Here is a 26,457-nt window from a genome sequence, read left to right as displayed (position 1 = left end):
ATTGCAATATTGCTACTTATATTGGTTCAATAAGAATCTGCCTTCCTTTTTACCAGGATATTATTAACAAATTGATTATACAACCAAGGCACTACCTGAAGTGTCATATAAGAGAACAGTGCTCTTTAATTCACATAGGACAAACCACTTTTAATGAAATAGGTTGGCTTTACCTCTGAAGTCAATGCTTATAAAACCTTCCTAGGAAAACTGGCCTGCTACCTGACTTTAAGGGTGCCAGACTTACAGGTTTTAAAGAAAATCTTTCTGTTAGACCAGGAATCTTAAGACATGCTGAGGACCCTGGAAAAAACAGAAATTCACTCAAATCCATAGGAAGTATAGGTACAATCTGGTGAAGGGGGGTTTTGAGACTTGTTCCCTACACTTGAAACAACAAAATATAGAGACCCAGAAATCCCAGAGCCTTTTAAAAGTCCAATCTGAGATTAATTATATAAATATCAAGACAGAAGTTAATTTTGTGGCCTTAGTAATTTTTTCAATATGGTATGGCTCTAGATTTGCAAAGCAAACTCAAGGAAGACTATATGGTAAATTAACACTAATGCTGCACCTACATAAATAATCAGGAAAAATCTACTGAAACCAGTCTTATTTTGTGACTAAGAATAATCTTCCTATGAGATTATGAATATCAAATGGGTGGCAATGTTAAGAAAGATTGTGAAAAACTTTGAAATGGACCAAAAAAAAATTCTGTATCTAGGAAATCTAGATGTTGCCTAAATCTGGATTTTCTGATTTTATGAGCTTTGCCTTTAAGCTTTTTACAATTCTATACTTTGGAGATAATTGATAGCCATGTAAATGGCTCTTGTCCATAGACATGCAAATGAATTCTGTCCAGTGGAGGAACAATTGATTTCCCTTTGTGGGGACAAAAATATATTAGGCCTATTTACCAAAAGTATGTAGCCACTGGACCCTTCCCTGTAGACCATGGAAAACATTTTGTAACTGTTTGGCTTAGTTTGAAAAGGGCGAGCCTCTACCAGACTCTTAATTATTACTCCAACAGCCCTCTCAATGGCTCCTCTGGGTGCCTCTTTCATAGCTAATTTCAAGGTAAGTTCTGAGATGTATGAAGCAGGAAATCCAAAAAGCTCCCAGATTTTCAGGGTAGTTTAGGCTCAGTTGTGATTTTGATTGAATTGACCTCTTGGAGAGTCATGATTTTTGTCAAAGTGTGTTCCAGGACCACCTACATGTGGATACCCAGGGAGCTTGTTAAAAATAAAAATTTTCTGTGGTCACTGGAAGGTCATGGAATCTACATTTACCAAACTCTTCAAGGCATTCCTAGGTACATGAAATAGGGATAGAATCACTATCTTGTGCTTCACAAAGGGGGAGAGCTATGAAATTACTATGGCTTCTGTGACATTTCAGAAAGCTTCAGAGAACTTAGGTGATTTTGGTCAAAAATTTCTGTTATCCATGATACTGCCAATATCACATCATCTGAGGAAAATCTTCTATTTGCAGCTATATTTTGTCTTTAAAAAGATAGAGTATAATTAACCATCTAAGTCTTAATTGCAGCTATATCTATTTTCATTATTTTCACACTGACCACTCTGCTCACTTTGCAGATGCAGGCATAATTTCTTTAGGGGCAAGACAGCATTGGACTAGAATGTCCAAAAGTACCTGCATCACCACCTGCCAATCTTTTTTTTTTTTTGCGTTATGCGGGCCTCTCACTGTTGTGGCCTCTCCCGTTGCAGAGCACAGGCTCCAGATGCGCAGGCTCAGCAGCCATGGCTCACGGGCCCAGCCGCTCCGCGGCATGTGGGATCTTCCCGGACCGGGGCACGAACCCGTGTCCCCTGCATCGGCAGGCGGACTCTCAACCACTGCACCATCAGGGAAGCCCCTGGCAATCTTTTAAGTGAAGATATTATTCTTTTGGTAAGGCTTCTGGATGCAACAACACATTCAAATATTATACTTGGAATGGGAATTGTAATTGAGAATGGTTTTCAGAATGTTAGTATCTTTTTTTGAGGTAGAGTTGTTTATTAAAGATAGTTTATGATTTTGTGGTCACCTGGTGACATATTAGAAATAATGAGAGAGGGTCAAATTTAAGTAGGCATGAAAACTAGGTGGGGAGGTGGGATTGTTCCACGTAGGCCCTCTAGAATATATCAGTCACGATGGAAGAAATTCTATGTTATTCATATTAATGTCAGTCTTTCTGTTTTAAAAGATTATCTAGTATCTTATGTGGACTGTTATGGTGTTATATTGGGGTATTCATATTTTAACAAATAGATTATTATCCTCTGGGCCAAGTGATATGGTACAATTTATCTATTAGTGTTCATTCATGCTCAGGATAACTTCTACAAGTGTTGAATTACTTCTTTAACTCCTTAACAAGTAAAAATATAGTGATTTTTTGAACCTCTGGTTAAGGCAGGATATGTTCTTGAGAACATGGTCCATTTTTCCACATTAGCAGCTTGTAGAGAAGCCTACATATAGTTATGTAAACCGTACTGAGCCTAGAGCTAGAAATTCTGAAACATTACAGAAAACCGATGCAAATTTCTCTTGAAAAGAAGCATATTACATTTTGCAGAAAACTGTGTTTTGAAAGGTAGGCACATGGAAGATCTTATTTCACAATTACATGCAAATGGAAAGATACTGTCCTTCAACCACACATCTGCACAGTGGGGAACACATTTCAGTGACCCTGAAGTAAAGGGTCCCGTGATCTTGTAAGAAAAATGCTATAATCCCACGAAAAAGACAATTCAAACAATTCCATTGGTTAAGCTGTAAACTATTCTTGCTTGTCACATTATATGATGTGACAAAATTTTATAAAGCTTAATGGGATGTAAACACTGTTATGTCACCCATTTGCAGAAGAGAGACAACTCCATTTATGTTACATCTATTTTCTAACAACGAAGTGTAATTGAAATAGAGCAAACACAATTATCTCTTTCCAGCCAGCCAGTGAAATGTTTCTCTCACATACAGAACATGCAGAAAGATACTACAAAGGGCAAAGAAGAGATAAGAAATAGGCTTCTCTTCCTGATCCTGACAGCATATACAGATTCTTTCAACAAATACACTAAGTACCTACTATGTGTCAAGACAGTGAGAGAGAGCGAAATAGTGAAGGTACAAATCAGGCAAACATCCTGCTTTCGATGAGCTCATTATCTGGTATGGGAGACAGAAAAATAGAGAAAAGGAATATAGAAAAGAATAGGGGAGCAGAGGATAATAATTAGGCCAACTAAGGCAACCCAAGGAAGGCTCTGTGGAAAAAAGGATCTTTCACCTGGGTATCTAAATGAGTAAGAATCCATTACGAAAAATGTACATAATGAAATTTTCTATACTTTACATTCAAACTGTGTTTTTATTTATAATGTGTTTCTTGTCAAGTAGTCTGTCTTATCTAGTCTGAAAATCTCTTCCTGTTACATAGCTTAGTTGTTTTTACATTTACTGTAATTATTGCTCTTGTCTGTTATGTTTCATCCTATTCATTGCATATTGCTTTTCTCTTATTTATATTCCTTATTCATTTGGAATTTATTCTTGTGTTCAATGGGAGGAATACAAGGAACTGTATTCTTTTTCCGAATGACTATTCATGTTCCCAACATCATTTATTTAAAATCTATTTTTGATGAAGTGATTTAAGATACTATGTTCATTATATACTAAATTTCTGTGTGTACTTGGGTCTATTTCTGGACTTGCCATTCTATTCCTTTGATCTGTTTGTCCACTCATATGCTGGTAACACACCGTTTTAACTATACAGGCTTCATATTATGTTTTTATATCTAGTCGTGCTATACCCCATCATGTCCCTTCATTCAGTGTTTTATAGCTATGTATGAACATTTATTTTTTCACATACACTGTAATATCAACTTGTCTAGCGCCCTAAAGAAATTTAATAGTATTTTCATTAGGATTACATTATATTTTAAAAGTAATTTAGGTAGAACTGACATTGTGATGACACCGAGACATCCTAACTAAGAATGTGATGTGCTTACATTTGTTCAACCCTATTTTTTTTCTTTAAAGAATGTTTTATAGCTTTCATTATATATGGTTTCAAAATTTCTTATTAAATTTATTCTTAGACATTTTATCTTATTGTTGCCATCATAAATAGAATTTTTCTCTTCCATTATATCTTCTAGTTAGTTATAATTTGGGAACACAATGGTTTTGATTTTTGCATGGTAATTTTGTACATTCCCATCATGCAAAACTATTTTATAACTGAGTTATCTTGTTATTGATTTTCTAGGATTTTCCAGGTGTACTCTTTGTCATTTCATAATAAATATAGTTATATTTCTTCTTTTTTCCAAGTCTTATGCTTCTATTTTTTGCTTATCTAATTGCATTGACTAACACTTCCAGAACAATGTTAAAATTACACTGGATATGATGGGCATCATTGCCTTATGGGAATGTCTGTCTCTAATTGTTCCCTATTAAATGTGTGTGTGTACACAGCTGACACTTGAATAACATAGGTTTGATCTGCACAGGTCCACTTATTTGTGTACTGTTTTTCAATAATAAATACTACAGTACTACACAATGTGCAGTTAGTTTAATCCACAGATGCTGAACCACAGATAGAGGGGAACCATGGATACAGAGGGCCTACTATAAATTATACCCAGATTTTTGACTGTGCAGAAGGTTGCCACCTCTAGTCCCCATGTTGTTCAAGGGTCAACTGTGTATACATACTTACATTTTTAAGGAATAGGAAATATACATCCATTTCTAATTTCTCAAGAGGTTTTAAAGAATGGAGATTGATTTTTGTCAAAGACATTTCAGTATTATTAGCATGAATATAGACAAATAGATCAATGGAGTAGAATAGGGACTCCATATATAGAACCAAACTGAGGTATATCTTTGATTGTTGAGATAAGTTCTAATGAAATTAAATGTGGGATGGAAAGCCTTTTCAACAGACGGTACTGGATATCTGAATGGTAAAATGAACCACAGCCCTGAATTCAAAGAATTGTCCCCGATTCTTTTTATATGAATCATGGACATAAACATAAAATCTAGAAACCATACAGCTTTTGAAGAAAACAAAATATAATTTTGTAATCTGAAGGAAGCAAAATTTTCCTTATAAAAGATACAAAAAGGGACTAGCTGTAAAAGAAAACTGATGAATTGGGTTTCATCAAAATTTAAAAATTCTTCTCATCAAAAAATGCAGTTAAAGTAATAAACAGTCTAGCCATAGACTGAGAGAAAATATTTATCATATAGTCAATTTTTGTTATGTGTAGTAAGTATGTTCTATAAACTCACCATGAACACTGAATTAGCAAATATTGAGCTATTGATCCTAGGGAAAATACAGGGTTTCATGTGATCCTCTGATCAAAACATTTTTATCAACAGATCAATAAATAACATTGTTTTATATGTGTTTCTATACAAAGACATTTCATTTAATATGTAGTGTTGATTAATTAACATTGAACTCACAGCCAACAGCACTATAACTCATGCCTGAACGGAGGTTATTTAACACACATATTTTCTCCTTAAGGTACATCGCAGACTTATTTCACTCAAGAACACAAGACAGCACTTTAGCACTACACTCGGAGGCCATTATAAACACAAAAAGGTGAAAAATGTGGCACTAGACTACAAATAAAACTTGTTTACAGTATTAGAGCTGAAATAAGAAAGCAGAGAATCCCCTTCTTTGCCCTCAACTAGGAACGTGGGTGTCAGGTGACTCAGATTTTTCAACACTTTGTGCATGTCTGCGAATGACTGAGAAAGCGCAACAAGTATTGATTATGGAGTTACAAATAAATTTTAGTGAGTGGGGGAATTCACAAATATGAATCTGTCAATAATAAGGATTGACTGTACGTATCTCTGAATATGTAATAGATGGTTAGACTTTTTAGTAAAATCAACAAAAGGCAAAAGTAATCCCTGACTAGAGAAATCAGAGCATTGTTTTCCTTTTTGAGGGATACAGACAAAGCAACTTTCTGGGATGATGTGTTTTATATCTTCATTTGGGTGGTGAATTAGTTGAGTTTATGCATTTTTCAAAACTTATCAAACTGTACATTAATACCTCAGTAAAAATAAAATATTGAAGATAGAGCTGTTTTCTATCATATTTCTTTCAATCTACGTGTATCATTGTATGTAAAGTGCCTTGTATTTAGTATACAGTTGACTTCTCTTATTTTAATTAGTCTAAAATTTTTTTTCTTTCAATTGGAGCTTTTATTCTAATTTCCTTAATATGATTCTAGGATAATTAGGTTTAAGCCTATCAAGTTGTTATGGTTTCTGTTTGTCCCACCTGATATTTGTCAATTGATTCCTCCTATCTTGTCTGTTTTTGGACTAATCAACTATTGTTTTCATTATTCCATTTTCTCTCTATTTGCTTTAAATTTTCATGATCTTGTGTGGTTCATCATAAAAACCACTCTTTTATGGTTTCCCTAGTGGTTAAAATACGTAACAGTGACTTATTACAGTCTAACTTAAGTTAATACTTTTACCATAACAGGAAAGTGCCTAAAAAGAGCTTATCTTCATTTATTCCTTCTTCTTTTTTCTTCCATTTTTATCCTATACTTTACTTCCATATATACCATAAATCTTTTAAAACATTATTAAGAAGAAATACAGATGACCAATAGGCACATGAAAAGATGCTCAACATGGCTAATTATTAGAGAAATGCAAATCAAAACTACAATGAGGTACCACCTCACGCCGGTCAGAATGGCCATCATCAAAAAGTCTACAAATAACAAATGCTGGAGAGGGTGTGGAGAAAAGGGGATCCTCCTACAGTGTTGGTGGGAATGTAAGTTAGTACAGCCACTGTGGAAAACAGTATGGAGGTTCCTCAGTAAAATAAAAATTGAATTACCATATGATCCAGCAATCCCATTCCTGGGCATATATCCAGACAAAAGTATAATTAAAAAAGATACATGCACCCCTATGTTCATAGCAGCACTATTCACAATAGCCAAGACATGGAAACAACCTAAATGCCCATCAACAGATGAATGGATAAAGATATGGTACATATATACAATGGAATACTACACAGCCATAAAAAAGAATGAAATAATGTCATTTGCAGCAACATGGGTGCAACCAGAGATTATCATACTAAGTGAAGTAAGTCAGAAAGACAAATACCATACAATATCACTTATGTGTGGAATCTATTATATGACACAATTGAACCTATCCATGAAACAGAAACAGAATCAGGGACATAGAGAATTGACTAGTGGTTGCCAATGGGGTGGGGGGTGGGAGAGGGTTGGACTGGGAGTTTGGGATTAGCAGATGCAAACTGGTATATATAGGATGGATAAACAACAAGGTCCTACTGTATAGCACAGGGAACTATATTCAATATCCTGTGATAAACCATAATGGAAAAGAATATGAAAAAGAATATATATATGTGCATAACTGAGTCACTTTGCTGTACAGCAATTGACACATTGTAACTCAACTATACTTCAATAAAAAATAAATTTAAAAAACACAAAAAAACAAACAAAAAAGACATTATTGTTTTAGTTTTTTGAACAGCCAATTTTAGCTTATAATTACCCACATATCTTCCTTTTGCATTCTTCTTAAAAGAAGGTCTTTCGGGATCCACCCATTCCCAGCCAGTCCCTCATTTCATCTTAACTAGTTTTATTTTTGCATAGTATTGATGACCCTAACAAATAATCTTGCTCTTCCTTTCCTGGCTTATTTTCTGACTACCCCTAAGGGCAGCGAAGGGTCCCTGAGAGTGAATTTGTGTGTACTCCCAGAACGTAGCACAGCCCCTGTCCTGGAGAAATGGGCACTCATTCCACATGTGTTAAATGACCCCAGCATCCCGGCTTTGCCTTTTGAAGGCTTTCAACTTCCCATCACCACCCACAAAGTTCCATCAGTGCTCTGGCTTCGTGATGCCCAATCCGAGGAAGAATGAGGAGCCTGAGGTTGGAGAAGGAGGGCCGAGAGGGAGGATGTGCCCAGAGGGGAGCCGTCCTCTCCACAATGAAGGACAAGGAGCTGGGGAAGAAGGAAACGAGTGCACTGCACGGGGGGCAAATGGGGAGCCTGGACGTGCCCCGTCAGGGGTGGAGGTGACAATGGCAACTGCTGCTTCGCAGCTTGCAGGATCTTAGTTCCCTGACCAGGGACTGAACCCGGGCCTCGGCAGTGAAAGCACAGAGTCCTAACCACTGGACCTCTAGGGAATTCCCAAAAGCCCCTCTTAATGAATGGACCTCTGAGGACCGTCTGGAAAATCCAGCATCAGAGGGACAAGAGAGGCTCCTTGGCTGCAGGACACCCTCAGACCCATGCCACCTAAGCGAACATGAAGTTCCTTCTGGATACTAAGAGGTTTGGTGTGCACGCCTTGGGGAAGCTACAGTGTAGACTCGTACCTCTCCTGAGCCTCTGATGGTTACTTCCTTGGGCCGTTTTCTCTGTGAGTGTCCTTGAGAGGATCCGACACCTCCAGAATGGTTCTGCACATACTCCTGGTTCCTGCACATACTCACAGATTAGTCCCTGGGCCTGGAGTGAGGCAGGTACTTCTAGGAGAGGGGTTGGGAGTTGTGGGGCATAGAGGGCTGTGGTGGGTGACTGAGGGTCCCTGCTCCCTATCAGGCCTGAAAACCCCTGTGTTATCCTGCCGCAGTGGAAGGGGCACTCACTCAGGCAGGGATGGAGGAGGGAGGATAGAGGGGAGAGTGAAGCCAGGTCCTTACAGGAAGGTTTGTGGCCACTCCAGGCTGATCACTGCAGGGGTGGGGTAAACTTGTGTGGGGCGGGGTGGGCAGTGCTCTTTTCTGTTCAGGGGCTGAGTAGGAACAGGATTCCCCACCACTCCATCCCAGAAAACCCTGCATCCTCTCTGTTCCCTGCCTCCTGGTTCCTAAGAGGCGCTGGCATTGCTATTCTGTGGTGTGGAGTTCAGGTAAGTGATTCTGGAACAGGACGCTGCTTGGAGTGTCTTTCTCTTTCAAGCAGACTTAATTCCAATTGAATTAGGACATAGGCAAACCCCACTTAAGTGGGCATCTCACCCTCCTGTGAAAGTCATCAAGCAAGGATACTCCTGCCCTGGGGACCTTTTATCATGAATGGAAATTGCATTTTGTCAAATGCTTTTTCTGCATCTATCGAAATGATCATGTGATTTTTATTCTTCCTTTTGTTAATATGGTATATCACATTGATTGATTTACAAATGTTAAATCATTCTCATGTCCCTGGAATAAATTCAAAGGATCATGATATATGATCCTTTTTATATATTGCTGCATTCGGTTTGCTAATATTTTGTTGAGCATTTTTGCATCTATGTTCACCAAAGTTATTGGCATTTAAGTTTCTCTTTTTTTTTGCAATGTCTGTCTGGTTTTGGCATCAGGTAAATTGTGGCCTCATAGAATGAATTTAGGAGTGTTTCATCCTCTTCAATTTTTTGGAATACTTTAGGAAGGATAGGTATGAGTTCCTTGTCCATGTCCATTCCTAGATTTTTGTTTGCTGGGAGTTTTAAAATTATAAATCCAATTTCACTACTACTGATTGGTCTGTTCTAATTGTCTGTTTCTTCTTGAGTCAGTCTTGTCAGGTTGTATGTTTCTACAAATATGTCCACTTCTTCAATGTTGGCCATTTTGTTGGAATACTGCTCTTCACAGTATCCTCTTATAATTTTTTTTGTACCCCTGTGGTATCAGTGGTTATTTCTCCTCTCATTTTTTATTATTTCGTATTTTGGTTTTTGGGGGTCCTCTCTCTTTTCTTCTTGGTGGGCCAGGCTAAAGGTTTATCAATTTTGTTTATCTCCCTCAAACAGCACAAACAAAATTATGAGGAAAAACTCCCAATGAGTCTCATCACAATGTAGTATGTATTATGGGTAGTTAAGATTCAGTGCCTTAGAAAACCCTCAGAGTGCAGAAAGGACGAAAGTAGACACTGTGAGGAAGAGAGGTTGTCCACCAGCAAGCATGTTAGGAAGGAAAAATGAATTATTTCTACCGTCATCATGAAAAACCTAAATTCTTCCAAGTATTGGGGTACAGTGTGGCATGTGACTGTTTTGAGATCAGTCACAAAACTGCACAAATATGCCGGTTTTTACTCATGAAAAACCCTGATGTGATTAAAGGAAGATCACCTATGAGTGGGTAAAAGATCTTCCCCTATTTCCCAACACGGGGATGCAACACTGATAACCTACTTCCCAGATGCACATAGTGCTCGGATGCCGTAGATGGTCTCCAACAGTCTGCTGCTTGCTGTCTCTGTCCGTCTGTCTGTCTCTCTTTTTCTCTTTCTCTTTCTTGTCAGCATAGGGTTAAGAGTTAAGAAGTTCCACCATAAGAACACGGGGAGAAAAACCTAGGCAATATCTCCTATCCTTCAAATATAACATTAAAATATTTTTTAAAAAAAACATTTAAAAAGTAAAAGCTTCTTGAGAAACTATGGTTAACCCCTAATAAATGTATAATAATTGGTAACAAATGTTTAAAGGGTATTTTCAAAGTCAACTAATAGGAATATAACAAAGGAAATTCATAAACTTGGAAACAACTGAGGTAGCCACCCAAAGAGTGAAATAAGTGAGCCACAGAAAGAAAAATACTCTATGATTTCACACTTATATGTGGAACCTAAATTGTCAGATTCATAGAACCAGAAAATAGAATGGTGGTTGTCAAGGGCTGGAGGATGGGGGAAATGAAGAGATGTTAGTCAAAGGGTACAAAGTTTCAGTTATAAGATGAGTAAGTCCTGGGGATCTAATGTACAGCATTGTGGTTATAGTTAATAACACTGTATCATATACTTGAAATTTGCCAAGGGAGTAGATATTAAGTGTTCTTATCACACACACACAAAAGGTAACTATGTGAGGTAATGGAGATGTGTTAATTAACTTGATTGTGCTAATCGTTTCACAATTGTATATGTATTTCAAACCATCATATTGTACACCTTAAAAAACTCCCATTGTCCAACCTAAATATATACATATTTTATTTGCCAATCATACCTCAATAAAGCTTAGAAAATATAAGAAAATGTTTCAGTCTCTAAGAGGAAAATGGGCTTTGGGGTTCAGCAGTGGAGAAATCTGAGGCAGGAGAGTATTTGGGGAGCTCTAAAAGACAAGCTTGGCAAATGAGAAGTTCATATGTGATAAAAGGTTGGGGAATTTGGCAATATCGGGGAAAAACGCTCAGCTGGCAAAGCAGGAGTATTATTTTCTCAATACAATGTTTTTCCAATTTTAATCAAGCCTCATTTGGCAAAAGTATGAGTATATAAATTCTTAAGGACTTAAGTGGAAGTGTTTTCCCAGGAGCCCATAGTTCCCATGTATATTCTCTTAGAAGGCACAAAAAGTTTCTTGAGGTAGCCCAACACTGAAGAGTGGGTGCCTGGTCTCCAAAAAAGGCATCTGTGCTCCCAGCTACAACCCCACCCCAGGGCCACCACCTATGCCCTACATGTTGTACATTACTCTTCTCAGAAAGGTGCCGTTCATATTTTAGTCCACATTAATGACACCTTCTTGTGAAAGGAACTGCACACTGAATGGCTCAGTGTGGCAGCCCCATCCAAATATGATTAATATATTTACTATCTAGTGGAAAAAGCAGACATCTTGTAAGAGGAGATGGGGAATTTCAGCACAGAGATAGAAACTATAAGAAAGAGTTAAATGGAAATGCTTTCATTCAAGCCTTCACAGGTTTCTTCTGCCTTTGCATGGCACTGAAATAATTACGGGCACATTAAAGTAAATCTTCATCTCTGAAAGAAGTTTGTTGTTTTTCTATATTTGTAGCATTTCCATTTAACTCTTTCTTGTAGTTTCTACCTCTGTGCTAAAATTCCCCATCTGCTCATGCAGTATGTCTACTTTTTCTATTAGATACTTAAATATATTAATCATAGTTATGGTAAAGTCCCTGTCTGATAGTTCTGATATCTGGATGATCTTGGAACCTGGTTTTATTGTTTTGTTTGTCCCTTGATAGTAGGTTTCCTTCTCTTTCTTTTGAGTGTGCATTTTAAAACTTTCAGTTGATGCTGAACATCATGTAGAACAGTAGAAAACGAGGTAAATAATATTTGCACCTGGAAATGAACACACCGCTTCTTCTTGCAGGCTTTTCTTATGTGATAGGGCAGTTGAGTCAATCTTGTCAGTTATTAATTTGGGATTGGGATTTATCCTTGTGGTAGTTAGCTTAAATGCAAGACAGGGTTTTAATTCTTCTAGCATTGTTTTGTGCTTAGGGTAATGTCAGGTTTCCAGAGGATTTTTCTCAGTGCTTCTGCTTTACTCCTTGATCTCTGACATCCATCACACCTAAACCACACACTGATCTCTCTCCAGGTCCCTACCCCCTTCCCAGTGGTGTTCTTGCTCGTGCCATGGGTGCTTGCTAGGCAAGTACAATTACTTCACTTTCTCTGTCACTGGTAAGCCAGTCTCTGCATCCCACTTCTCCTGGGAGGAGCTATCTTTCCTTAAAATCAAGCTGCTTAATAGATCTAGAACCTAAGATCTCCAAGTGGTTCAAGAAAAATTATGATTTGGGTGTTCATCTGACTTGCTCATGTTGTTAGGTTGAAATCCACACCTTTCATTGTTCTATATACCAGGCAGAAGCAGAATTAGATGTGCGCTTTTTAGTTGTTTCTTAGTTTCTCTTACCTTCATTTTGGAATAATTTTAGATTTATGGAAAAGTTGTATATAAATAAAGTACAGTGAGTTCTCATGCACCCATCACCCAGCTTCCCGTAAGCTTCCCATCTTATGTAACCACGGTACATTAGTAAAAACTCAGAAATTAACAGTAGCACAGTAATATTAACAAAACTACAGGCATTATTTGTATTTCACCACTTTTCCCAGTAACACGCTTTTCTGTTCCTCTGATGAGTAAAATTTCCCAGTCCCTTTTTGTGTTTTGTGCCATTGACATCTTTGAAGAGTACTGGCCAGGCATTTTCTAGAATTTCCCTCAACTTGAGTTTTTCTGATGCTTTCTTTTGATTAGACTGGGGGTCTGAATTTGAGGGAATACCACAGAGATGAAGTGCCCTTCCTCCTTGCATTTTATCAGGAGGTGTATCCACATAACTTATCACTGGTAGTATTAACCTTAAATTCTTAGTTACGATAGGATCTGTCTGCCAGATTTCCATAATGTAAAGTTACCACTTTTCACCTTTCCTACACTACTCTTTGGAAGTGAGTCGCTAACCCCAGCCCACATTCAAGTGGTGACAGTACGTAACTAGGCTTATAGTGCTAATATAATGTATATAAGTATCAAACCACTATGTTGCACACCTGAATCTAATATAATATTATATGTCAATTATGCTTCAATTAAAAATGTGTTAAGACCCCACCTCTCATACTATCAGTGGCTTTCTGTCCAAGAAAGGCTCAAGGACAATCAATACATGAGTCATCCAATGGCCTTATCAAGTGGACTGGCACAAACTAAAAACAACAAGAGTAACATCCTGCCCATAAAGATATGGGTTGAGCTAGTATTGGGCTGCTGAGGTGAAAAGAATGAATAGAAAAATGTCATAAAATAAGAGGGACCAGAATGTTCCATAGGAGAGCTAAAGTTATAGCCCACGAGAAACCAGAACCTAGCAGGTAGAGAAGTCTATGGAATAGTGAATTAAGTAGCCATTTGGTGAAGTTCCCATTGTTGATAAATTTATAATCTAGGGATAACACATTTAAATTTTCTACGAATACCATCAGTTGATCAATAGATAAAGTTTTCTTACTATGAATTACTTACTATGCATTGTAATTATAAAAGAAGTGAGGAAAGTGTACTCATACACAAAAAAGCTGAGACCAAGAAAAAAATAATGTACTAAGGTAGACTTTGTGTGACAATTATGTCAATGTAGGCTCATCAATTGTAAGAAATGTACAATTGTGAGTGGTGAGTGATACTGATAATGGGGGGCCAGGAGCTATATCGGAAATCTCTGTACCTTCCTCTCAATTTTTCTGTGAACCTAAAAACTGCTCTAAAAAAAGTCTTTAAAAGTTAAAAACAAACTAATTTTAAAAAGTAAAACTGCATATAGTAAGAGCATATAGATAAAAAAATAATGTGCAGTAAAATTGAATTTTTTTGTATGTACATAGACCTATGATTTTAACATATGTATAGATTTGAGTAAACATCACCACTATCAAGATAAAGAATAGCTGCATCACCTAAGATACTTTCCTTGTGTTATTGTTTTATAGTTACACCAACTTCCACTCCTAAACCCACGAAATGATTAACCTACTTTTCATTAATATATGTTTATCTTTTCAAGAACATCATATAGGGCTTCCCTGGTGGCGCAGTGGTTGAGAGTCCGCCTGCCGATGCAGGGGACACGGGTTCGTGCCCCGGTCCGGGAAGATCCCACATGCCGCGGAGCGGCTGGGCCCGTGAGCCATGGCCGCTGAGCCTGCGCGTCCGGAGCCTGTGCTCCGCAACGGGACAGGCCACAACAGTGAGAGGCCCGCGTATCGGGAAAAAAAAAAAAAAAAGAACATCATATAAATGGAATCATGCAGTATGTAAGCTTTTTTTTTTTTTGGCTTCTTTTAATCAGCAAAACGCCTTTGAGATTCAACCCACTTGTATATGTCAGTGGTACATTCCTTATTATTTCTGAATTGTATTCTAGTGTTTTACTTTTACAAGTAAAGTTCTCTAAAAAAATATACAAATAAGCACATAAAAATGCTCAGCATCATTAGTTATTCAAGAAACGCAAAATAAGACTATAATGAGGTAACACTTGACTCCTGCTAGGAGTGCTAAAATTAAAAAGATTAACTATGCTAAATGTTGTTAAGGATATAAAGGCACCAGAAATTTGAAAACGTAAAACACTACAACCAATTTGGAAAGCAGATTATCAATTTCTGAAAAAGATAAACATAAATCTGCTATATGACCTTGCCATTCCAAAACAAACGTTCACACAAAAAATTGTACATCAATGTTCATTGCAGCATTACTCATAATAGCCCAAAACTTGAAACAACCCAAATGTTCATCCATAGGTGTGGAGATGAGCAAAATATGTTCTATACATGCACTGCAATACCACTCACGCATAAACATATCTGAATCATTGATACACACAAAAACTTGGATGAATTTCTAAATAATTATGCTGATGAAAGGTACTAGGCAAAAAGAGTTATACAACTTTTTCTGAAAGGAAAAGCAATAACAAATAGCAGTTGCCAAGGCAACACATTGGTGTGGTTTAAGGGAGATCACCCTGGAGGGAGGGAGCAACAGGATATACTACATTTCCTAACACAGGTATACAAAATAGATAACCTGCTTCTCAATTTCTGCCTTCCAGGGCCCTGATATGCATAGGGATACACATAAAAGAGTAAATGAAGCCAATGTAAAAATCTCCTCATTCTCAAGAGTTCTAATCAAATACTCAACAAAATACTAGCAAACTGAATCCAATAGCTTATTAGAACCTAACTTAAATATAGAACAATAATGTAAGAACATGTAAAGAGTAAAACCCATAAACTAAATATCAAAACCAACGCAATGAAAATATCCACACAACATAAGCACACCCACATAAAATTACAACCCCAAACCAAACACACATACATATTACTCTTTCCAATGGCATGTAAACATGCAAAAATGAGGAAAAACTCACTCAGAGTGGTCACTACCACAGACAAGCACATAGAATATGCTGGGAGTTCAAAAAGGAGCATGTAAGTTAGTGGTAACAGTAGTCACGTGAGGTACCCTTCCTACAATATTAGGTGACAAAGAACAATTTGTGTACTTTGTAATTCAAACTAAAATTTCCCTCCACAGTTTGGAGTGGGGTAAGCTATGGGGTTATTAGATTTAGGCACAAAAAAATCACAAACACAATTGTCAATTCAACTGTGTAATGGTTTGAACAAGCATATATTGGAGGTGACACCAGTTTCTACCCCATTTCCCAACAGAACAATGTGAAATTTACAATTTACCTTTCAGGCACTACTCGAGTCCTGTGATCATGTCCAAAAGTGTGGCTCTTGTCACCCTCTCTCTTTTCTCTTTCTCTCTCACTTAGCCTTGTATTGAGAAGGAACAACTGTAGAAAAATTAGGGAAAAAAGCCAATGCATTATTTATTCACATTTAAGAGGGTTGTAATATTTATTCAGACTCAAACAATCCTTTTGTCACTTCATCCCTTCACATGTAGTATTTTTAAAAGTTAACATTACAATTGTAATGAGATGAACTGAATAAAAAGTTCAGGTACCATCTTTTCCTTTCTCTTAATAATTCAAGTCATTTACTATGTTCTAATAATCAATGTTTAAAATTGATTATATACAAATAAAATTTTGTGATAGTTTAAAGTTTTTTGTCAATTATAGATGTTTTGTGCCCAATGATTTTATTTCTTTTAATTGACGTATAGTTGATTTACAATATTATATTACTTTCAAGTGTACAGCATGTGATTCAGAATTTTTACAGATTATATTTAATTAAAAGTTATTACAAGATAATGGCTATAATTCCCTGTGCTGTACAATATATCCTTGTTGCTTATGTATTTTATATATAGTAGTTTGTATCTCTTAATCCCATACCCCTAATTTGTTCCTTCCCCATTCTCTCTCCCCTTTGGTAATCACAAGTTTGTTTTCTGTATCTGTGAATCTATTTCTGTTTTGTACATACATTTGTATTATTTTTTGGATTCTACATATAAGTGATATACAGTATTTGTTTTTCTCTGTCTGACTTATTTTACTAAGCATAATATTCTCTAGGTCCATCCACATTGCTGCAAATGGTAGAATTTCATTCTTCTTTATGGCTGAGTAACATTCCATTGTATATGTATATCACCTCTTCTTTATCCATTTATCTGTCGATGGACACTTGGGTTGCTTCCATATCTTGGCTGTTGTAAGTAGTGCTACTATGAACACTGGGGTGCACGTATCTCTTCAAATTAGCATTTTCATTTTTTCCAGATATATACCCAAGAGTGGAATTGCTGGATTGTGTGGCAGTTCTATTTTTAGTTTTTTGAGGAATCTTCATACTGTTTTCCATAGTGGCTGCACTAATTTACATTCCTACCAACAGTGCACAAGGGTTCCCTTTTCCCGATATCCTTGTCAACATTTGTTATTTGTACACTTTTTGATGATAGCCATTCTGACACGTGTGAGGTTTTCATCTGCATTTCTCTAATAATTGGTGATGCTGAGCATCTTTTCATGTGCCTGTTGGCCATCTGTATGTCTTATTTGGAAAAATGTCTATTCAGGTCTTCTGCCCATACCTTGACTGGGTTGTTTTTTTGATACGGAGTTGTATGAGCTGTTTAAATATTTTGGATATTAAGCCCTTGTTGGTTGCATCATTTGCAAATATTTTCTCCCATTCCGTAGGTTGTCTTTTTGCTTCGTCAGTGGTACCATCTTAATCTCTAAATATATGGTGACATCAGAGAGGAGTTTCTAACCACTGGCAAAGCTCTAGGCTCTGAGAAGAAGAGTAGAATAAATGAGTTACAGGGTAAAGGGATTTGGTGTTCAGATAGAAAGTTTTCTGTATAAGGAAAGAATTTGAGCAATTCCATAGGAGACCTGAATACTATAAATAAAATTGATCTTCTAATAACAAGGCAGTTTCCTTACCTGGTACCATTATATGCGCATTGAGAATATTGTTTATATATTTATATGTAGCTTCCAGAACCATAACTACAAAGTGAGTTTGGGGAAAGCACGTACCATTTATTTATATGTGACTAACCTGCTTTCTGGGGGAAAGAGCTACCCCAGGACTGTGCATAATTAGAACCTAAGAAAAAGGGTATGAAGTCCTCAACTCAGAATTTGCCATAGCTTTACAGCACTGAGCACAAGTCTTCTTCACCCAAATACATCGAGGAGAAAGGAACTCCCCCAATTCTGTGACACAGAGCCTAATTCTGCAGTATCTGAGAGACTAAATGCTAGTAACCTAGTGAGCTTTGCATGAGATAAGGAACTGGAGGATCTCAAGTCCTGAGATCTGGTCAACATGAACACTGTTGGAATACTAACTTTCACCTCTACCAAGGGAGAGGCAACTGTCCTCTGTTTATTTTACTTTTTCATTTATATGCCTCTTCCTCTCTGACATGAGTACAAGTTTCTTGAAGGCAGGTCCAGTTCTTGTTCAACTACGTATCACCTCATACCAAAAATCTGCACATTAGAGACATTCTACAAATGCCTTTAAATTTATCCCTTTAAATTTTGAGATCCCATAGATCTCAAATCAATAACCTAACTTTCCAATATAATAAACTAGAAACAGAAGAGAAACTAAACTCAAAGCAAGCAGAAGAAAGGAGCTAATAAAGATTAGATTAGAAATAAATGAATTATAGAATAGAAAAACAATAGACAATATCAATGAAACCAAGTTGGTTCTTAGAATAGTTCAAGAAAATTGACAAAACTTCAGCTAAACTGACCAATAAAATAAGATTCAAATGACTAAAATCAGGAATGAAAGAATGGACATTACTATCAACTTTACAGAAATAAGGATTATAAGGAGATACTATGAAACATTATATATTAACAAAAATTCCTAGGAAGACACAAACTACTGAAACTAACTCAAGAAGAAATAGAAAATCTGAACATACCTATAAGTAAAGAGATTGAATTAGTAATCAGAGGGTTTCCACAGAGGAAACCCCAAGACAAAATAGCTTCACTGCTGAATTCTACCAAATGTTAATACAAGAATAAACACCAGTCCTTTTCCAAAATATAGAAAAGGAGGGAATAGTTTCCAACTCATTCTATATGGCCAGTATTATCCTGATACCAAAGCCAGAAAAATACATACAGGCCAATATCACCTAGGTGGTATTATAGAATATAAAAACCCTCAACAAAAATACTAGCAAACTGAATACAGCAACATAGAAAAAGGATTATATACCAAGCAAGTGGGATTCATCCGAAGTATGCAAAGTTGTTCAACATATGTGAATCAATGTAACACATCATTTTAATAGAAGAAAGGAAAAAACACATGATCATCCCAATAGAGAACAAACATTTAACAAAATCTAACATCATTTCACAATAAAAACCATCAACAGACCACATCTCCACCAAAATTCTTTCCAGTTTGGTCAGGCCTTTTCAGAACAGTGGGCTGCAAATCTCTGAAGAATATGTATGAGAAGCTTTATCCAGGGACCCTCATATGCTGTGTCTGGACTCTTTTTTTTTTTTTTTTGGCCTCAATGCACAGCTTGTGGGGTCTTAGTTCTCCAACCAGGGCAGTGGTGAAAGCACCTAGTCCTACCCACTGGAGCATCAGGGCCTGGCCTCTTGAGATGCTCTTCTGAGGGTCCTCTGTAATAGCTCAGCACTGAAGGGTGGTACCTTACTCACAGGAGGGCAGCTCTATGTCTGAAGCTCCACCTCCACTCCCAGGACTACCACATGTTGATGTACATGTTGTACATGACTCTACTTCAAAAGCAAACTTCACGGTTTAGTTTGTGTGAATCACACTATCTTGAGTAGGGCACTGCATACAATGTGGCTGAATGTGGCAGCCCCGCTCAAAGACATCTCACACAGCTTTCATGCCACCTCTCACACCTTTAAGCCTTTGAATAGACACCAACATTTATCTAAAGTGCCTCTGCAACCTCTACATCACTGCTCTTCCTCTTCCATCTTTCTCTGAGAGTCCCCTCACCTATTGCATCTTTAATGAGCCAGGTTTCAGGAGCAAGGTAGAATAAATCTTCCTCTATCTCTTCTTACTTAGGAATAATAATCCATATCTGCATTATCCTTTTGATTTTCAAAGTATTAATAATATTAGTGTTAGTTCATTAAAAACCATTTCCCCCCCCAAAGTAATCCTTTAAGTAGAAAAGTCAAACACCTCATTCCCCAGGCTCCTGCGCTGCAAAATTCCTGATCTTTTTTTAAGTATTCTTTATCTAAACTCCAACCCACAGAAAAGCCAGTCAAGAGCATCAAGAACGTCCCTGGAGAGAAGAGTGGGAATTTAGGTGCCAGGACAGTGAGATCAAAAGCCCACTTCTTCCACAGATGCTGGAGGAAAAAAAAAATGGCCTGTATAAACAAACAAAAATGGTTTACAAAACAGAATTTTTGAGGCTTTCATGTGAGAACTGTTTGCTAAGTGCATTTTCTTCACCTTTCCGTTCTGTCTCTCTAGGTTTTTTCAACTCTCATGACAACATGCAACTGCGTAAATTCAGAATGAAGTTCAGGGTAAAGAATTTCCAAAAATAAATGGGACTTTGAGAGATTAGCAACCGGAATTGGAAGTTCTTACAGACAGAGAGGTGGGGAGATTTGGGGAAATCCATACCTGGCTGTAATACTTTTCATTGAAAGAAAAAGGAAAACTGGGGTGAAGTAAATAGATCCAGATGACTCCAACTCCTTGGCCTCTTCTACTTAATACCCATCACTGATAATAGGAATCTTAGAATGAATGAGACAAATCGCATGAGGACACTGCAGTTCTGAGGCTTTTATTTTAATGATCAAAGGAGAGGAATAAGGAGCCTACCTAGACCACTTCCTGTTGCTAGGTAGTGGATTGGGAAACACCATGCCTGTATTGACTTCTTCTGCTGGGTGAGGGATCATAAGATAATCTCCAGTCTTGAAGTTCCTAACCAGTTCACCTCCTTCTTTCCAACTTTCTGAGTTTTCCTTTAGTTGCCTTTTGTGTTATTTCCAGTTTTATAGTTGTATTTAGCTGAGATGTGCAGGGGTTGGGCTATGCCACTTTGTCTGAACCTGAAGTCTCCCAATTTACTTGCAAGATTTGGATTTGCGATGATTTTCAGTGCAATGTTTTTTTGCAAATTCTGGTTTTAAGCCCATGGCAACTACTGAGATAGTTCTGGTGATGAGAGAGCTAATATCATCTCCCTGCCACATGCATTCCTGGGGAATGTTTTAGGATAGAGAAAAGGAAGTGGTAAATGGTAGGATATTCATGACTATTTAGTCAAAAGCAGCTATTGCAAACATAGAAATGGGAAACAGGAGAATACAGAAAATCAGATATACCCATATCTGCCTTTATCCACCACCACCATCCTACACAACTCCCACTCTCATCTCAGCCCAGACCCTCTCACTGGACACCTAAAGACAGAGGTGACAGAGTTCTCACTCATCCCTTTTGTCTTAGTCCACTCAGGCTGCTATAAAAGTACCATAGACTGGGTAGCTTGTAAACAGAAATATATTGCTGATAGTTCTGGAGGTTGGAGGTCTGGGACCAGGATGCCAGCATAATTGAGTTTTGATGAAGGTCCTCTTCAATTCTGCCAATTCTGGTTAGGGAAATACCTCTTAGATCAAAAGCATGATCCATAAAAGAACAAACTGAAAAACTGGACCTCATCCAAAGTAAGTTCTGCTCTTTGAAAGATATTGTTAAAGAATGAAAAGACCACATAGTAGAGAATGGGAGACAATATTTGCAAAATCACATATCTGATAAGGAACTTGTACCCAGAAATTATAAAGAACCCTCAATACTCATTAACAAGTCAAACACAATTAAAAATGGACAAAGGATTTAAACAGGCACTTCACCAAGAGAGATAGAGGGATGGGGATTAATCACATGAAGAGATGCTCTACATCTTTAGTAAACAGGGAAATGCAAATTAATACCACAACGAAACACCAGAATACATTTATTTGAATAGCTAAAATTAAAATGATAGGCAATAAAAAATACTGGCAAAGATGTAGAGTAACTCTTATAAACTGGTACTGGGAATGTAAAACAGTACAACCACTCTGGAAAACAGCTTGTTAGTTTCTTGGAAAGGTAGATATATGACTACTATATTATATGATCCAGACTTTCAAAGAGAATTAAAGCATATTTCCATACAGATATTTATACAAGGACCATAGCTACTGTATTTCTAATAGTTAAAGCCCAAATCACTCCAAACTGGAGACAAATGCTAATCAACAAGTGAATGCATTAAGGAAAAAAAAATCTGTGGTATATCTACACAATAAAATACTATTCAGCTATAAAAATAAGTGAATTATTGATTCACATAACAATATGGATGAAGTTCAAAATAATTATGCTGAGGAAAATAAAGTAGACAAAAAGGCTACATACATACATTTATATATATATATATATATATAAATTATTTTTGAATTCACCATAACCATAGGGGTTATGAAGCTGCCTAGAACATTTAACAACAAGGACCTACTGTAAAGCACAGGGGACTATATTCAATACCTTATAATGGAAGAGAATCTTAAAAAGAATATATATATGTGTAACTGAATCACTTTGCTGTACACCTGAAACATTGTAAATCAACTACAATTTAAAAAAAAGAATTGCTATATATATACAAAACCATATATTTTAAATAAATATTTACATATACTTTGAAAGGAAACATGCATATGTTTTCAAGTAAGAAAGTGCATCCAAACTCCTGAGGAACAACTCATCTTCGATCTTGAGAGAGTAAAGAGCTTTTGGGTATAAAGTGAAAGCAGGAGGGAATTTGAAAAGTCCCAAAGGAAAAGGGAAAGGCTTGGGAACTATAAAGAATACTGCTAGGAAAGAACAGGTCAGAGGTTTGGAGGGGCATAAAAAGTACTAGGTTCTGGGCTTCCCTGGTGGCGCAGTGGTTGAGAATCTGCCTGCCAATGCAGGGGACACGGGTTCGTGCCCCGGTCCAGGAAGATCCCACATGCCGCGGAGCAACTAAGCCCGTGCACCACAGCTACTGAGCCTGCGCGACTGGAGCCTGTGCTCTGCAACAAGAGAAGGCCGCGACAGTGAGAGGCCCGCGCACCGCGATGAAGAGTGGCCCCCGCTCGCCGCAACTAGAGAAAGCCCTCGCACAGAAACGAAGACCCAACACAGCCAAAAATAAATAAATAAATAAATTTATAAAAAAGTACTAGGTTCTGCAAACAGTAGAAGCTTTGAATTCACAAAGAGGGAAAGCCACATCCTCACTACAAATGTGATACCCCTGTGGGCACACCTCCTTTGGACAAGGGTATAAAAATCTACAAATCCCTGGAAAAACTCCATGGGTGACTTTTCCCAGAAGCCCTCAGTCCCTAGGTCTTATTCTTCAAGACCTGCTTATAAGAGTCAATTGAGGTAGCCCAGCAACGGGAGAAAGGTGCTTGGACTCAAGGAAGAGCAGCTCTGTGTATGCAGCTATATACAGTCACCCCCAAAGCCACCACATAGGACGCATATGATGTGCATTACTCTACTCAAAAAGGTGATAATCATGCTTTAGTGGATGTGAATGACACCATCTAGAGTAGGGCACTACACTCAGCTGAAGTTGATGGCCCTGCCCAAATACATACATGTAATTTTCATTCAACATTGAATTTCCAGCATGGGAGCGACCACCCCACTGTCCTTCTCTTATCCTTTCTGAGTGAGTATCCCCTTACTTGCTACATATTTAACACACTGGGTTTGAGGCCTGAGAGATAAAAAGCCACCTCCTTTTTTCTTTTCCTCAGGTAAGAGATAACCTCATCAACATTTTCCTATTGATTTTTCAAGTTGTGAGAAATAGTTTGCTTTCCACCAAAGCTAAAGGTTTGCCCAACACACCCATCACATCCTTCTCTGCCCTGACCTTCCCAGTCTTTTGTTCAGAGTTCTATAACTTAACTCCCAAACCCTAGAAGCAGCAAGGTAAACATGCAGGAAACTCAAGAGACCAGGGGAGATTATTTAGATGGTGCCAGGATTCACAGGGCAGAAATTCCACTTTCTCCACCATTCCTGGGAGTGTCTGATTCTACCTTCAGAGTCCTGGATTTTTTCAACTTTTCCTAGAGTTCCCATTATTGAGAGAATATCCTCCAATCTTTTCATTTGGAGGCACAGGCCTCCAAGAGTCTGTCTTTTGCTTTTAAAACCGAAGCTGAGGGAAGGTGGAAGCAAGTAGGTGAGAGAAATTCACACACTCAGAACCAGTTTTATTTTAAGAGCTAGGGAGATGAGTTAAACAAGAGCCTGCATAGAGGGAGGTAGGTATATTTAGTAAAATACACAATTGGCTAAATCACTTGTCATGGAGAGACAGGGAGAATGAAGTAAGAGACATTTAAACTGGAGGTCCCCAAGTCCCCCAACACTCAGGCACCTACATTGCTGTCAATAGACTAAAATGACTCAAGTCTAGATCTCAAATCCACATCTATACAACAAGTAAAAACTAAAATAAACAGAATATATATATATTTTAAAATTCCCAGTCAATAAGGACATGAAACGATTCTCCACATCACTCATCATTAGGAAAATGAAATCAAAACCACAATGAGATACCATTTCACAACCATTAGGATAGCTATTATAAGAAACAAAAACAAACTAGAAGATTACAACTATTGGTGAGGACGTGGGGAAATCAGAACCTTTGTCCATTGCTGGTGGGGATGTAAAATGGTACAGCCACCATAGAAAACAATATGGCAGTTTTTCAAGAAAATAAAAATAAAATTACCATATGATCCAGCAATTCCACTTCTGGGTATATACCCAAAACAATTAAAAACAGAGACTGGGGAAAAAAAAAAACAGAGACTGGAACAGATATTTGTACACCAATGTTCATAGCAGCATTATTAATTTTTTTATAATTTTTTAAAATTTATTTATTTATTTATTTTTGGCTGTATTGGCTCTTAATTGCTGCGTGCGTGCTTTCTCTAGTTGTGGCGAGCGGGGGCTATACGCTTTGTTGCGGTGCATGGGCTTCTCATTGCAGTGGCTTCTCTTGTTGTGGAGCACGGGCTCTAGGGACGTGAGCTTCAGTAGTTGTGGCACACGGGTTCAGTAGTTGTGGCTCACAGGCTCTAGAGCACAGGCTCAGTAGTTGTGGCGCACAGGTTTAGTTGCTCTGTGGCATGTGGGATCTTCCCGGACCAGGGCTCGAACCCGTGTCCCCTGCATTGGCAGGTGGATTCTTAACCACTGCGCCACCAGGGAAGTCCCTTATAGCAGCATTATTATTCACAATAGCCAAAAGATGGAAACAACCCAAAGGTCCATTGGCTGATGAATGGATATACAAAATGCGGTATACAATACACTGAAATATTATTCAGCCTTAAAAAGGAAGTGTTGATAAATTCCACATGCTGTAACATGGATAAGCCTTGAAGACATTATGCCAAGCAAAATAAGTCAATCACAAAGAGATACTGTATTATTCCAGTTATATGAGGTACCTAGAATAGGCAAATTCATAGAGGCAGAAAGTAGAATAGAGATGACCAAGGGCTAGTGCCGAGGGGCTAATGGAGAGTTATCGTTTAACAGGAACACAGTTTTGGTTTGGGAAGACAAAAAAGTTCTGGATATGGGTAGTGGTGATGGTTACATGGCAATGTGAATGGACTTAATGTCAATGAATTGTACACTTTAAAAGGGTTAAAATTCATTATATATATTTAACCACAATTTTTTAAAATTCCAAATATATAACACCAAGAAGAACATAAGCACCTTGCCAAAAAATACCAAAACTAAAATAAGAAGTAATAAATAAAAAATCACTCAACCTCAATATAAAATAAAACCACTCTAAGTACACACACGGTGTTCTGTGTTAACAATGCTAGTAGACAAAATAGAGGATTTTTTCCTCCTCTTTCCTCTTTAACCCAAATTCCCCTGTTAAAGCTAGGTAGCAAATTTCCTCAAAAAGAAGTTGTCAAGTAAACCCCTAGTGCGGATTAAAGGAGAGTAGAATCAGGAAGTCCCCATTTCCCTACATAGAAATGTAAAATGTACAACTTGCTCCCCATACATTGCTCCCGTCCCAAGGCTTATAGCACTGTCGCTGTCTTTCGCTCTTTCTCCCCAACTAGGTTAAGAAGGGACATCAAGAGTGGGATATAAAAACCAACAATATTTCATCATAGAAGGCTGTCTGAGCACTGGTTCCTCCTTGCCCTTTCTCTCCCTTCACATATACATTTGAAGGGAAAAAATGGCAAGAGTCTAAAGAGTGTAAAAGTTTTGGGAAATTTGGGGTCATTTGGTAACGTCATATAAGATCCAAAAGTATATCCAAAAGAATGGGAATATTTTAGGTCCCTGAAGAAAGTCGTGGCTTCAATCCCTGCGATTCAATAAAGTTTTGGTCCAGTGGTGGGGGAAACTGAGAAGCAGGAG

The 26,457-nt window shown here is 37.6% G+C and overlaps 1 long non-coding RNA gene across 1 annotated transcript in view; it reads right to left on the bottom strand.

Annotated features, from left to right (window-relative positions):
* Positions 1-16,294, bottom strand: part of LOC132594484 (uncharacterized) — a 75,572-nt gene extending 59,278 nt beyond the window's left edge. The window contains exon 1 of the long non-coding RNA XR_009560658.1: positions 16,186-16,294. This is a non-coding gene — a long non-coding RNA (uncharacterized lncRNA). The remainder of the gene's footprint in view (positions 1-16,185) is intronic.
* Positions 16,295-26,457: the final 10,163 nt, after the last annotated feature.

Source organism: Globicephala melas, chromosome X (assembly GCF_963455315.2).
Source record: "Globicephala melas chromosome X, mGloMel1.2, whole genome shotgun sequence".
In the NCBI taxonomy this organism is placed as follows: domain Eukaryota; kingdom Metazoa; phylum Chordata; class Mammalia; order Artiodactyla; family Delphinidae; genus Globicephala; species Globicephala melas.
This window is presented reverse-complemented; position numbering and strand designations above follow the sequence as displayed.